At 43.7% G+C, this 16,121-nt stretch overlaps 1 long non-coding RNA gene across 4 annotated transcripts; it reads left to right on the top strand.

The window, feature by feature from the left end:
* Nucleotides 1–343: 343 nt before the first annotated feature.
* On the top strand, nt 344–3,790 carry LOC125541097 (uncharacterized). Of its 4 annotated transcripts, none has more exons than XR_015615787.1 (8): nt 344–883; nt 1,008–1,327; nt 1,459–1,563; nt 1,859–1,907; nt 2,443–2,498; nt 2,600–2,669; nt 2,766–2,823; nt 3,561–3,790. It is a non-coding gene; the product is annotated as an uncharacterized LOC125541097 (long non-coding RNA). The 4 variants fall into 4 exon arrangements; XR_007297439.2 differs by having other exon boundaries at nt 2,443–2,503; XR_015615786.1 differs by having other exon boundaries at nt 1,859–1,931; nt 2,443–2,503.
* The last annotated feature ends 12,331 nt before the right edge of the window (nt 3,791–16,121 follow it).

The raw sequence follows: 16,121 nt of genomic DNA, 5'->3' as shown, positions 1-16,121 counted from the left end.
TTCTGCATAAGAAATTGCACAAACGAGAATAATTGTTCTCGAAGAAAATAAGAATGTATCAATAAAAATTGATTGGACTGCTTTCACCTGATTTGTCTGGACGGAAAATGAGTCGTATATAGCGTCCATAGATCACCTCCAATAACTGCAACTGTAATTTAGCCACTCTCATGGCTGCGGTGGAGATGGTGGCTTAAAGCGCGGAACCGGACTTTTCAGAAAGATCCTCCGGGTCATGTTTCACTACAACAAAAACCCACCTATCGCAACGGATATCTACCAACGATACATAACATGTGTTGTTTGTTCCACCTCCCACCTCCCCACCCCTCCCACACTTTGAGCTAACCTCCCCGTACCCAAAAAAACACTTTTCTATCAAACATCTATCTTCCTCTCGCCTGATTCCCCTTTCTCGCCCAACTTCCATGACCATGACGCTGCCGCCACCGCCACCAATTGTTTTGAGGAACATACTAGCGCCACCACAAGCCAGCCACACCGTGAGCCCCCAGCCTCCATGATGGCCGCAACAGGCCACCATGCGTGCGCTAGCAGCCGCCGCTACCGAACTGGCCTGGCCAGATCTGGGCCCAAGCGTACATGAGAGCAGCAGCTCCGTGCACCACCGACCACCGCCTCCACCGTACCTCTCCGCTGCAAGAAGGCACCAGCGCCGGAGCCCTGGAGGAGCCACCCCGCCGCCGTGTCCCCCACCGCGTAGACCACTACCTGCCTCCACGAGGTCCCCCAACTCGTGAGCGCGACACTTGACTCCGGGAGAAACGGATCTCGCCGGGGCGGCTCTGCACGGGATTTGACCGTCGGAGGTTGGTGGTGATGGAGAGAGGGAGGAGGTGGAGCCAGCAACATTGTAGGGCCGGTAACAACACACATCTTGAGAGACATGCACAATTCCTCCGAGTAATTGTAATCTTTAACTGTTTATTCCATAAGAGCACGTTCTGGAAAAATTGATATGCAACTTCGAACTATTGGTATCACAGGTTTTGGTGGTAACACATGCTCACCTTCAGTTCAAACCAACAACAATGATCATGAACTGGTACCCTGTTTGTTTATTTGGAGCACACACAGATGAGTCGTGGTGCACACCATTGCATAGTGTCGAAGTATGGATTGTAACCTTCCTATTATATACACAAGTGATTTATTCTGAACCCTAGTGCCACGGGTGTCTGGCACGATTCTCTCACCAATGGTTTCTAGGCGCACTACCTCGCATCTGCACACAAGTTGCTTCGCTCGGGCCTGACGGTGTTGTGCCTCGCAGGCTACCTATGTCGGCGCTTAATCTTGACTGCAGGTTGGATCTGACACAAATTGCCTTATGGGCACGTAATGTAGCTACGGTTCAGTTGTTGATGATTCCCCCCTTCTGTTTTCAAGATAAAACATGCATTGAACATATGATTAACTCTATTTACATCTATGCAGGAGCTCCAGGCTTCCTCTACATTGGCTTCGGGTTGTCATACCATGAAATATCCAAGCTCTGCAAATCAATTCTGCGCTGAAGTTGTACTGCTCCATGACAAGTAGGTTAGTAGCACAAACTTTCCTGACCTCCAATAAGATGTGTGTCGAGTGTATCTAATTATATTTTCCACCTGTATATCATCATGTGATTTTTTCCATGAATTTTTTGTGCCTACTAGATGACAGCTAACAGTTTGTCAGTCTCTAAATACTTGGAGTAGCTGTGATTTTGGTATGAAGTTTCCAGGTCATGTTTCAAACAGTTGATAGTAGATGCACAAATAAATAGGACTGTGTTTAGATCTTTAGCTTGCCTTTTCTGATTTGTAAGGGATTAACTTACTTTAATGGCATGCAGCTTCAGGGCAGATAGATATGTACAGATTACTACATCATCGGAGAGCAAGGTAACCCATTCGCTCATCGATTAGGTATTTTGTACATTCCCATATTTTGCCCATTACCCTATTTTGTACATTCCTATAGATTTTGATGTTCAGTTATTGAATGGCATGACAAATGATACAACATTAGGAAGCTAAAAGGTCACAAAGATCAAATTCTTTTGATATATAATATGCCACATTGGCAGCAATGGCTTGGGTAGTATTTCTTAAAACTAGGTAAGTATTGAAAAAAAACTAATCAGCCATGGTCTGCTTTTATTCAGACTGTTCAGCCATTACATAGGTCTCCTTTTGATGCATTTTCATAAATATGCATTTAGCTTATGTACTAGGTTGGTCTTCAACAATTAATTAGTGGCAAATCAATTTCTCTTCTTCTGTAAACATCTTGGATCTCACTTTCTCTAGAAACAAAACATCCAAACTTTTTCCTAGAGAAGCCCAAATGAATTCATGCCCCATTTAGGGCGGCCAAGACCATAGTCGTGGCTCATCTCTTCTAAATATTTGTTTGTGTCTGATGTCCTCATCTCAGATTGTGGTGGTGGTGCGGTCAGAGTGGAACCAAACTTCCTATAGCGGCTCAGTCTAGTATGGTACCTCCGATTTATCTTTCCTAACTTCTAATGAATTATTCTCTCATGTCCTCTCTTCTATACTAATTAGGGCATGATCTTGTCTGTAATAATTAGATCATGCTATCCAGCAAGGCTGCGTCAGGGGCTCAGGCCAGGCATGATGGCAAGCAGAGTGGATTAGAAAGTTATCCAACAACACCCCTTTTCCGTTTCACAGTTAACAATGCCAACTGCCCCAAATCTGATGATGTGTTCCTTTTTCATGTTGTTCCTTCTACAGGTTCTGAGAATGCACTCATGGATTGAAAATTTCTAATGTCCGAAGTTGTAGTTCTCAGGTAACTACGCAGTTTTGTGTGACGATTTTCAAGCTGATGGCATCGATATTTTCTCTCTTAATACATCATAGAAAGCAAAACTAATTAGTGCAGAGTCCTTTGGAAAATAGAAATACAATTCTTTAGTCGATATTATTGTTATCTAAGTACTTACCACCTAGTTGGTTGTTGAATTCATCTCGTTATTAATATAATACAATCTTTGGATAATTGTTAGTAGTAAATACATGTTGATGGTTGTTGATAGTGACTAGGCACATCCGATTGATCAAAGATGCCTGCGACACGTTTCGTTCGGCTCCAGAAACGTATTGACTTTATAGTATTGGGAAGCTTTGCTTCCGATTGGCTCTATGGAAAACACGCTTCATTTGGTTGGTGCAGATATGTTTCAGTTTTCCAATCAGCTTCGATCTGGGCATTTTTAGTTTTGTGAAGTCCTATATCAGAAACCACAGCTATAAAAGACATTGCAGGTGAATGGTATGGTTTCAGGAAGCATTGAAATCAGAAACCGCTATTTTCCTACGAACCAAACACGTCATTAGTGTCTTAATCTGAACTCTACTAAGTTATGTGTAAGACATACATATGCTTATGTCTGTTCTCTGAAACATCTTCTCTTGGACACGTGGTATTTTTATGTGGATCCTTTCCGTAGAATGCATAGCATGTATATTTTTAGACTTCAAATTTCGAATTTATAACTGAATAGTATTATTCTTTTTTCTTTGTAGGTTGATGAGAAGTTCAATACTAGGTGACTACTTGGATCCTTGGATAATTTATGCTGATCTTTGGTACTTGGAGGAGAGTGAAGACAGTTCACAGAATTTTAGAAATTTATATGCTTTAAAATGTTTCATTTTCTAGGAAATTGATGTACTCCTAATAGATGATACTTGCATTGCAATGTAACAGATTATGCCATTGAATCAATATATTAGTTTCATTTCTACGAATTTTACTGAAGTTGTACCTTGTAGTGCGAGCTCAAAAAAAGGTGTCATGTACTGCTATTTGAACAACCTACTGTTATAAATGATTATATATAGTGGTTATTCTATTTGTGCAAACAACAACACATAGAAGCATTGGATGAATCTGTTGTTGGCTTGCAACACATTATTCTTGAGATTACCAACGGATCTATATACGTTGTTGTAGACCCTTGCAACGCCACCAACGACAACGCATAATAATTCGTTGGTGTAGACCTTAGCAACGCTTATATGGACAAAAGGCAACACATCAATGCGTTGTTGATGGGGGGTTCCTGTTATAGTGTTTGCCCCTTTTTTTACGGCATTTGACTTTTCCTTCGTTTCCTTCTTTCCAAACAGAACGAGCGCAGGGGAAGCAATGCTCCTTTTTTGGTGGAGCGAAAGGCGAGAGCTCGCCGGGTCGGAGATGGTGGCTGGCAGCTCAAACTGAGGCCGGTATGGTGCGAGGTGGATGCGTGATGGTGGCTTAACGGCCACAGCGGGGCCACGACAAAGGAGCGCGGCAGGGGCCCGGTGGCTCAGGGGCATCGGCAGGCGGCTTGAAGCGAAGCGAGGCCGGGCTCGGAGATGACGGCTCAATAGCGGAGAACTGAGCGGCGGCTTGAAGAAGCCGTGGGGTTGGTGACTCACGATGGCGACAGCTCCACGCGGCGGCTCAGGACGCGGCCGGTAGTGGCGCAAGGCGACTTGGTGCAGTCTCCAGCGGGAGTGTTGCTACCTCTTGAGCACGTGCGTTGGTTTTACCTTGAAGAGGAAAGGGTGATGCAGTAAAGTAGCGTAAGTATTTCTCTCAGTTTTTGAGAACCAAGCTATCAATCCAGTAGGAGACAACACTTAGGGAAATACTTACGCTGGATTGATACCAAGATCACCTCCAACCCTCGCACCTTCTCATGCATGGCCTCCTACTAGATTGATAACTTGGTTCTCAAAAACTGAGGGAAATACTTATGCTACTTTGCTGCATCATCCTTTCCTCTTCGGGGAAATCCAACGCAGTGCTCAAGAGGTAGCAAGAAGAATTTCTGGCGCCATTGCCAAGGAGGTTCGCGCAAGTCAAGATCTGACTCCCGACAATGAGCCATTTCTGGCGCCGTTGCCGGGGAGGTTCGCACAAGTCAAGATTTGATTTTCGACAACGAGCCATTTCTAGCGCCTACGCAAAAGTCAACATACCAAGTACCCATCACAACCCTTATCTCCCGCATTACATTATTTGCCATTTGCCTCTCGTTTTCCTCTCCCCCACTTCACCCTTGCCGTTTTATTCGCCCTGTCTCTACCTATCCTCCCTCTCTTTCTCTATTTGCCTCTTTTTGCCCGCTTACTTTTTGTTTGCTTGTGTGTTGGATTGCTTGCTTGTCTCGATGGCTCTTCCCCGATTTGGTGATCTTCACCTTAAAAGGTTAGAAGAAATCGAAAACGACGTTAGGAGTTTTATGGTCTTGCAATTAGAGCATAATAGTTTCTTTAGAAACGAGCTTAAGGAACAAAAAAGTTTTATGAGTTTTATGAATAAAGATCTCGATGATATTTCTAAAGAATTTGATGGTTTAAGATCCCAAATTGCTCGTCTTGAGAAATTGACTGCTGAAATTTTGGATAAGCAGGCCACCTTAGTTAATAGGATGGCCGCTAAACCGGATTTTTATGAAAATAAAGATGAAGATCTAAAAGTAGTTGATGTGTCCCCTATTAAATCTTTGTTTTACAATATGAATCTTGATAATGATGGGACTGAATATGATCCACCTTTACCTAGAAGGCGTTCCAAAAATTTGGAGTCTTTAGATCATGATGCTAAATTTGATGAAAGTGGGATTGAAGAAATTAAAACCCTATATGTTGCTAAACCCGCTATTTTGGATTTCAAGGAATTTAATTATGAAAATTGCTCTTTGATTGATTGTATTTCCTTGTTGCAATCCGTGCTAAATTCTCCTCATTCTTATAGTCAAAATAAAGCGTTTACTAAACATATCGTTGATGCCTAGATGCAATCTTATGAAGAAAAACTTGAGTTGGAAGTTTCTATCCCTAGAAAGCTTTATGATGAGTGGGAATAAACTATTAAAATTAAGATTAAAGATCATGAGTCCTATGCTTTATGTGATTTGGGTGCTAGTGTTTCCACGATTCCAAAGACTTTGTGTGATTTGTTAGGTTTCCGTGATGTTGATGATTCCTCTCTAAACTTGCATCTTGCGGATTCCACTATTAAGAAACCTATGGGAAGAATTAATGATGTTCTTATTGTCGCAAATAGGAATTATGTGCCCATAGATTTTATCGTTCTTGACATAGATTGCAATCCTTCATGTCCTATTATTCTTGGTAGACCTTTCCTTAGAACGATTGGTGCAATTATTGATATGAAGGAAGGAAATATTAGATTCCAATTTCCGTTAAGCAAAGGCATGGAACACTTTCCTAGAAAGAAAATTAAATTACCTTATGAATCTATTATGAGAGCCACTTATGGATTGCCTACCAAAGATGGCAATACTTATCTATCCTTGATTTTTTATGCCTAGCTAGGGGCGTTAAACGACAGCGCTTGTTGGGAGGCAACCCAATTTTATTTTTATTCCTTGCTTTTTCTTCTCCTGTTTAGTAATAAATAATTTACCTAGCCTCTGTTTTGGTTGTGTTTTTTATGTTTAATTAGTGTTTGTGCCAAGTAGAACTGTTGGGAAGACTTGGGGAAAGTCTTGATATCTTGCTGTAAAAAACAGAAACTTTAGCGCTCACGAGAACTGCTTCCATTTTTATTTGGAAAGTGATATTTAGTTAATTATTTTTGAAGATGATTAATAGATAAATTACTCACTTCCAGCAATTAATTTTAGAATTTTTGGGGTTCCAGATCTTGCGCTAGCTACAGATTACTACAGACTATTCTGTTTTTTGACAGATTCTGTTTTTCGTGTGTTGTTTGCTTATTTTGGTGAATCTATGGCTATTAAAATAGTTTATAAACCATAGAGAAGTTTGAATACAGTAGGTTTAACACCAATATAAATAAATAATGAGTTCATTACAGTACCTTTAAGTGGTCTTTTGTTTTCTTTCGCTAACGGAGCTCACGAGATTTTCTACTTTGAGTTTTGTGTTGTGAAGTTTTCAAGTTTTGGGTAAATATTTGATGGATTATGGAACAAGGAGTTGCAAAAGCCTAAGCTTGGGGATTCCCATGGCACCCCCAAGATAATCTAAGGACACCTAAAATACAAAGCTTGGGGATGCCCCAGAAGGCATCCCCTCTTTCGTCTACTTCTATCGGTAACTTTACTTGGAGCTATATTTTTATTCACCACATGATATGTGTTTTGCTTGGAGCGTCTTGTATTATTTGAGTATTTATTTGTTAGTTCACCACAATCATCCTTGCTGAACACAACTTTTGAGAGAGTCATACATGATTTGGAATTTGTTAGAATACTCTATGTGCTTCACTTATATCATTTGAGTTATATAGTTTTGCTCTAGTACTTCACTTATATCTTTTAGAGCACGGTGGTGGATTTGTTTTATAGCATGGTAATTTGCTTAAATAATCCTAATATGCTTGGTATACAAGAATAGTAAAAACTTTATTATGAGTGTGTTGAATGCTATGAGAAGTTTGATGCTTGATAATTGTTTGATATATGAAGATGATGATATTAAAGTTGTGCTAGTTGAGTAGTTGTGAATTTGAAAAATACTTGTGTTAAAGTTTGTGATTCCTGTAGCATGCACGTATAGTGAACCGTTATGTGATGAAGTCGGAGCATGATTTATTTATTGATTGTCTTCCTTATGAGTGGCGGTTGGGGACGAGCGATGGTCTTTTCCTACCAATCTATCCCCCCTATGAGCATGCGTGTAATACTTTGCTTTGATAACTTGTAGATTTTTCCAATAAGTATATGAGTTCTTTATGACTAATGTTGAGTCCATGGATTATACGCACTCTCACCCTTCCACCATTGCTAGCCTCTCTAATACCGCGCAACTTTTGCCGGTATCATACACCCACCATATACCTTCCTCAAAACAGCCACCATACCTACCTATTATGGCATTTCCATAGCCATTCCGAGATATATTGCCATGCAACTTTCCACCGTTCCGTTTATTATGACACACTCCATCATTGTCATATTGCTTAGCATGATCATGTAGTTGACATCGTATTTGTGGCAAAGCCACCGTTCATAATTCTTTCATACATGTCACCCATGAGTCATTGCATATCCCGGTACACCGCCGGAGGCATTAATATAGAGTCAAATTTTGTTCTAAGTATCGAGTTGTAATTGTTGAGTTGTAAGCAAATAAAAGTGTGACGATCATCATTATTAGAGCATTCTCCCGGTGAGGAAAGGATGATGGAGACTATGATTCCCCCACAAGTCGGGATGAGACTCCGGACAAAAAATAAAAAAAGAGAAAGAAAAGAGGCCATAAAAAAGGAGAAAAGGCCCAAATAAAAAAATTACAGAAAAAGAGAGAAGTGACAATGCTACTATCCTTTTACCACACTTGTTCTTCAAAGTAGCACCATGATATTCATAGTATAGAGTCTCTCATTTCGTCACTTTCATATACTAGTGGGAATTTTTCATTATAGAACTTGGCGTGTATATTCCAATGACGGGCTTCCTCAAAATGCTCTAGGTCTTCATGAGCAACCGAGTTGGATGCACACCCACTTAGTTTCTTTTTGAGCTTTCATATACTTATAGCTCTAGTGCATCTGTTGCATGGCAATCCCTACTCACTCACATTGATATCTATTGATTAGCATCTCCATAGCCCGTTGATACGCCTAGTTGATGTGAGACTATCTTCTCCCTTTTTGTCTTCTCCACAACCACCATTCTATTCCACCTATAGTGCTATATTCATGGCTCACGCTCATGTATTGCGTGAAGATTGAAAAAGTTTTGAGAATGTCAAAAGTATGAAACAATTGCTTGGCTTTTCATCGGGGTTGTGCATGATTTAAATACTTTGTGTGGTGAAGATAGAGCATAGCCAGACTATATGATTTTGTAGGGATAACTTTCTTTGGCCATGTTATTTTGAGAAGACATGATTGCTTGGTTAGTATGCTTGAAGTATTATTATTTTTATGTCAATATTAAACTTTTATCTTGAATCTTTCGGATCTGAATATTCATACAACAATTAAGAAGAATTACATTAAAATTATGCCAAGTAGCACTTCACATCAAAAATTCTGTTTTTATCATTTATCTACTCGAGGACGAGAAGGTATTAAGCTTGGGGATACTTGATACGTCTCCAACGTATCTATAATTTTTGATTGCTCCATGCTATATTGTCTACTGTTTTGGACATTATTGGGCTTTATTATCCACTTTTATATTATTTTTGGGACTAACCTATTAACCGGAGGCCCAGCCCAGAATTGCTATTTTTTTGCCTATTTTTGGGTTTCGAAGAAAAGGAATATCAAACGGAGTCCAAACGGAATGAAACCTTCGGGAACGTGATTTTCTCACCAAACATGACCCAGGAGACTTGGACCCTACATCAAGAAACAAAGGAGGAGGCCACGAGGTAGGGGGGCGCGCCTAGCCCCCCCCCCCCCCCAGGTGTGCCCTCCACCCTCGTGGGGCCCCTATTGCTCCACCGACGCACTTCTTCCTCCTATATATACCTACGTACCCCCAAACGATCAGATATGGAGCCAAAACCCTAATTCCACCGACGTAACTTCCTGTATCCATGAGATCCCATCTTGGGGCCTGTTCCAGAGCTCCGCCGGAGGGGGTATCCATCACGGAGGGCTTCTACATCAACACCATAGCCTCTCCGATGAAGTGTGAGTAGTTTACCTCAGACCTTCGGGTCCATAGTTATTAGCTAGATGGCTTCTTCTCTCTTTTTGGATCTCAATACAATGTTCTCCCCCTCTCTTGTGGAGATCTATTCGATGTAATCTTCTTTTTGCAGTGTGTTTGTTGAGACCGATGAATTGTGGGTTTATGATCAAGTTTATCTATGAACAATATTTGAATATTCTCTGAATTCTTTTATGTATGATTGCTTATCTTTGCTTGTCTCTTTGAATTATCAGTTTGGTTTGGCCTACTAGATTGATCTTTCTTGCAATGGGAGAAGTGCTTAGCTTTGGGTTCAATCTTGCGGTGTCCTTTCCCAGTGACAGTAGGGGCAGCAAGGCACATATTGTATTGTTGCCATCGAGGATAACAATATGGTTTTTTTTATCATATTGCATGAATTTATCCCTCTACATCATGTCATCTTGCTTAAGGCGTTACTCTGTTTTCATGAACATAAAACTCTAGATGCATGCTGGATAGCGGTCGATGAGTGGAGTAATAGTAGTAGATGCAGGCAGGAGTCGGTCTACTTGTCTCGGACGTGATGCCTACATACATGATCATACCTAGATATTCTCATAACTATGCTCAATTCTGTCAATTGCTCAACAGTAATTCGTTCACCCACCGTAGAATACTTATGCTCTTGAGAGAAGCCACTAGTGAAACCTATGGCCCCCGGGTCTATCTTCATCATATTAATCTTCCAATTCTTAGTTATTTCCTTTGCTTTTTTTATTTGCTTTTATTTTACTTTGCATCTTTATCACAAAAATACCAAAAATATTATCTTATCATATCTATCAGATCTCACTCTCGTAAGTGACCGTGAAGGGATTGACAACCCCTTATCACGTTGGTTGCGAGGAGTTATTTGTTTTGTGCAGGTGCTAGGGACGCGTGTGCAACCTCCTACTAGATTGATACCTTGGTTCTCAAAAACTGAGGGAAATACTTACGCTACTTTGCTGCATCATCCTTTCCTCTTCGGGGAAATCCAACGCAGTGCTCAAGAGGTAGCAAGAAGAATTTCTGGCGCCGTTGCCGGGGAGGTTCGCACAAGTCAAGATCTGACTCCCGACAATAAGCCATTTCTGGTGCCGTTGCCGGGGAGGTTCGCGCAAGTCATGATTTGATTTCCGACAACGAGCCATTTCTGGCGCCTACGCAAAAGTCAACATACCAAGTACCCATCACAACCCGTATCTCCCGCATTACATTATTTGCCATTTGCCTCTCCTTTTCCTCTCCCCCACTTCACCCTTGCCGTTTTATTCGCCCTCTCTCTACCTATCCTCCCTCTCTTTCTCTATTTGCCTCTTTTTGCCCGCTTGCTTTTTGTTTGCTTGTGTGTTGGATTGCTTGCTTGTCTCGATGGCTCTTCCCCTATTTGGTGATATTCACCTTAAAAGGTTAGAAGAAATTGAAAATAACGTTAGGAGTTTTATGGTCTTGCAATTAGAGCATAATAGTTTCTTTAGAAACGAGCTTAAGGAACAAAAAAGTTTTATTAGTTTTATGAATAAAGAGTTCGATGCTATGTCTAAAGAATTTGATGGTTTAAGATCCCAAATTGCTCGTCTTGAGAAATTGACTGCTGAAATTTTGGATAAGCAGGCCACCTTAGTTAATAGGATGGCCGCTAAACCGGATTTTTATGAAAATAAAGATGAAGATCTAAAAGTAGTTGATGTGTCCCCTATTAAATCTTTGTTTTACAATATGAATCTTGATAATGATGGGACTGAATATGATCCACCTTTACCTAGAAGGCGTTCCAAAAATTTGGAGTCTTTAGATCATGATGCTAAATTTGATGAAAGTGGGATTGAAGAAATTAAAACCCTATATGTTGCTAAACCCGCTATTTTGGATTTCAAGGAATTTAATTATGAAAATTGCTCTTTGATTGATTGTATTTCCTTGTTGCAATCCGTGCTAAATTCTCCTCATTCTTATAGTCAAAATAAAGCGTTTACTAAACATATCGTTCATGCCTTGATGCAATCTTATGAAGAAAAACTTGAGTTGGAAGTTTCTATCCCTAGAAAGCTTTATGATGAGTGGGAATCAACTATTAAAATTAAGATTAAAGATCATGAGTTCTATGATTTATATGATTTGGGTGCTAGTGTTTCCACGATTCCAAAGACTTTGTGTGATTTGTTAGGTTTTCGTGATGTGGATGATTGCTCTCTAAACTTGCATCTTGCGGATTCCACTATTAAGAAACCTATGGGAAGAATTAATGATGTTCTTATTGTCGCAAATAGGAATTATGTGCCCGTAGATTTTATCGTTCTTGACATAGATTGCAATCCTTCATGTCCTATTATTCTTGGTAGACCTTTCCTTAGAACGATTGGTGCAATTATTGATATGAAGGAAGGAAATATTAGATTCCAATTTCCATTAAGCAAAGGCATGGAACACTTCCCTAGAAAGAAAATTATATTACCTTATGAATCTATTATGAGATCCACTTATGGATTGCCTACCAAAGATGGCAATACTTAGATCTATCCTTGCTTTTTATGCCTAGCTAGGGGCGTTAAACGATAGCGCTTGTTGGGAGGCAACCCAATTTTATTTTTATTCCTTGCTTTTTTCTCCTGTTTAGTAATAAATAATTTAGCTATCCTCTATTTTGGTTGTGTTTTTTGTGTTTAATTAGTGTTTGTGCCAAGTAGAAATGTTGGGAAGACTTGGGGAAAGTCTTGATATCTTGCTGTAAAAAAACAGAAACTTTAGCGCTCACGAGAACTGCTGCCATTTCTATTTGGAAAGTGATTGTCGGTGTCAAAACCGGCGGATCTCGGGTAGTGGGTCCCGGACTGTGCATCTAGGCCGGATGGTAACAGGAGGCAGGGAACGCGATGTTTTACCCAGGTTCGGGCCCTCTTGATGGAGGTAAAACCCTACGTCCTGCTTGATTAATATTGATGATATGGGTAGTATAAGAGTAGATCTACCACGAGATCAAGGAGGCTAAACCCTAGAAGCTAGCCTATGGTATGATTGTTGTATATGGAGTTGATTGCCTACAGACTACAACCCTCCGGCTTATATAGACACCGGATAGGGTTAGGGTTAAATAGAGTCGGTTACAATGGTAGGAGTTCTTGAATATCCGCATCGCCAAGCTTGCCTTCCACGCCAAGGAAAGTCCCATCCGGACACGGGACGAAGTCTTCAATCTTGTATCTTCATAGTCCAGGAGTCCGGCTGAAGGTATAGTCCGGCTATCCGAACACCCCCTAATCCAGGACTCCCTCAGTAGCCCCTGAACCAGGCTTCAATGACGACGAGTCCGGCGCGCAAATTGTCTTCGGCATTGCTGAAGGAAATATGCCCTAGAGGCAATAATAAAGTTATTATTTATTTCCTTATATCGTGATAAATGTTTATTATTCATGCTAGAATTGTATTAACCGGAAACATAATACATGTGTGAATACATAGACAAACAAAGTGTCACTAGTATGCCTCTACTTGACTAGCTCGTTAATCAAAGATGGTTATGTTTCCTAACCATAGACAAAGAGTTGTTATTTGATTAACGGGATCACATCATTAGTTGAATGATCAGATTGACATGACCCATTCCATTAGCTTAGCACCCGATTGTTTAGTATGTTGCTACTGCCTTCTTCATGACTTATACATGTTCCTATGACTATGAGATTATGCAACTCCCGTTTACCGGAGGAACACTTTGTGTGCTATCAAACGTCACAACGTAACTGGGTGATTATAAAGGAGCTCTACAGGTGTCTCCAAAGGTACATGTTGGGTTGGCGTATTTCGAGATTAGGATTTGTCACTCCGTTTGACGGAGAGGTATCTCTGGGCCCTCTCGGTAATACACATCACATAAGCCTTGCAAGCATTGCAACTAATGTGTTAGTTGTGATGCCGGGGTACTGATCCACGAGCACCTATGGGATCGGTGGACCGAGTCCCTTTTGGTTCGGCGGGGGCGGAGGTCGTGCAAAGAGCGGCTCGAGGTGAAGCACACGAGCAGTTTACCCAGGTTCGGGCCGCACGGGTGCGTAAAACCCTACTCCTGCTTTGGGGTTTGTATTGAGTTCTTGCTCGGGAGCGCGGGTTGCTACGGTACACACCAGCAGCTAGTGAGACCGAGCATGAGTGTTCTCTGAACCAGCTAACCCCCTCTCCGTTGCGCATGGGCCTCCTTTTATATGCTCAAGGGGTCACCGACAGGTGGCAACGTAGACAAGGGTAAAAATGGAAAGGTGCTGCGGTAGGTACAGCTACTTGCTACAGTGTATCATACCTAACCCTGACGGCAGGGGACAAAGGCATTAAATGCCCGTCTGTGTCGCCTAAATAGTGCAAAAAGGGACCGTCAGGGACGCCACCGCTCGCCACGATGGCAATCTTGTCAGCGCCGCTTGCCACCGCGCGCCGCTGGCTGCACAGCCTCCCGCCACGTACGCCTGGAAGGGTCCCAGAGCGACACGTTGGTCGATGTGCTGGAGCGCGGGCACAGAGTGGTGGCTTCCCGCGGCAAGCGCCTTGCCGCGGTCGTTGTCTTGTCGCGTCCGGGAGCTTGTCGCTCACCGGGCCTTGCCGGAACGTGTGACGCGTCACGGCAAGTTCCTTGAGATGCCTTGGGTGGCCTTCCCGGCAAGCTCCTCTTGCCGGGGTCTTGAGGTGCCTTGGTTGGCCTTCCCGGCAAGCTCCTCTTGCTGGGGCCTTGTTTCCTTGGCTTGGATACTTTGTTCTTGAATGGCCCCAAAGTAACCACGGAGGACCTTGGCGGTCACCCGGCAAGCCTTGCCGCGGGACGCTGCGACTGTCCGTGCACAAGTTCGGGATACTAGGGTACCCCTACTCTAGTACACCGACAGGAGCCCCTGGGCCTGGGCCATACACGGTGCCGAGCGCTGTTGGGCCAGGCCCAAAACAGGGCACGGGCATGCGCGGCCTAGGTTACGTCGTATCTCTCTCCGTATCCACCGCCCCCCCCGAACGGCACGCGTTGAATGCGGCGTCGTGGGAGAGATCGTGGGTGGTTTCTTTATTCGGAAATGCGGAACGTCCGCCCCCTCCCTCTTTATAAGCAGGGGAAACGGGGGAAGTTCGCCCATTCGCGCGTTGCCGCTCCAATCTCTGAAATCTCCGCCGCTCCCTCGTCTTCCCAAAGCTGAGAGAGAGAGCAGCGCTCCGCCCCCCATCGCCACCAGCACCACCAACGCCGTCGACCTCCTCCACCACTTCCGCCATGGCTCCAAAAGCCGACAAGGGGAAGGTCGTGAAGTCGACTGAGGCGCAGCGGCTGGCGGCACTGCGAAAGGAGCGGGCAGTCTTCCCCCCCAAGCTTGCCGCGAAGGAGCTGAGGGAGAACTACTACCTCTTCTGGTCGACGGAGACACGAGCGCATCCGCGCACGAAGGTACTCCCCGCCGCCGCTTGGAAGAAGGCCCCAAACGGATACCCTTTCTTCGCCTTGTTCTTCTACTGCGGGCTCTGCCCGCCTTTCTCTGAATTCTTTTGCGACATCATGAATACCTACGGGTTCCACCTCCTTGACTTCACCCCCAATGCCGTTCTGACCATGGAAGTTTTCGCACATCTCTGCGAAAACTTTGTCGGAGTCCACCCCAATGTAGCCCTCTTTCGCCACTTCTTCATCCCCCAAGTAGAGAGAGGAGAGCCTTTATCCGGCGGAATCGCCTGGATCTCAAGGGCCGGCAAGAAGGAAACTTATCTGGAGGGAGAATTCCGCGGCAAGTGGGAGGAGTGGAGGGCAGACTGGTGCTGGATTGACGAGGAGAACCCGCAGCCATTCACCACCCGGCGCCAAACCCCAGTGGCGAGCGGCAGCGATTGGAGTGACGTGGCGCCGGAAGACGACAGGCTGAAGATTGCTGTCACCCGGATCCTACGCCTCAGGCTTGCCGGGCTCACTGTGGGCGCCGTTGGCGCAGATTTCCTTCGCCGCCGCATCGCCCCTCTGCAGGAACGAGGGAGACCCGCCTGGGAGTTCAGGAACGCGGCGGATATCATGAGGCTGCGGCCGGGCCTCAACTACAACTTCACTGTTCTGGAGCTCAACGCGATGCTCCAAGAGCTGTTCAAGTATGACCCCCAACATCCCGAAGTATTTAGGTTGCCGGGGGGCGTCGTTCCGCTGTGCAACAACTCCTCGCTCGACCGCATCCGTGCAATGATGCCGCTGTGCTTCTCGCATGGAATTGTACCAACTTGGCAAGAGCCTGCGGACGACGTCGTGCAGCAATTCTTCGATGGGGTAGAAGTGGCGATCCGCCCCAACGAGAAGGACGGCCTCACCCGCGACACCACCGATGCGGAGATGGCGCTCATCGCCACTAGGCTGGAAGAGGCGGCGGCAGCCTTAGCCGCGGGCGAATTTGGATTCACCGTGGAGGAGGCAGATGCAGCAGAGGCG

The sequence above is a fragment of the Triticum urartu genome, chromosome 2A (assembly GCF_056163025.1).
Source record: "Triticum urartu cultivar PI428250 chromosome 2A, HENAU_Tu73, whole genome shotgun sequence".
NCBI classification, from domain to species: domain Eukaryota; kingdom Viridiplantae; phylum Streptophyta; class Magnoliopsida; order Poales; family Poaceae; genus Triticum; species Triticum urartu.
Note: the sequence above shows the minus strand (reverse complement) of the source record. Positions and strands in the feature narration are given on the sequence as shown.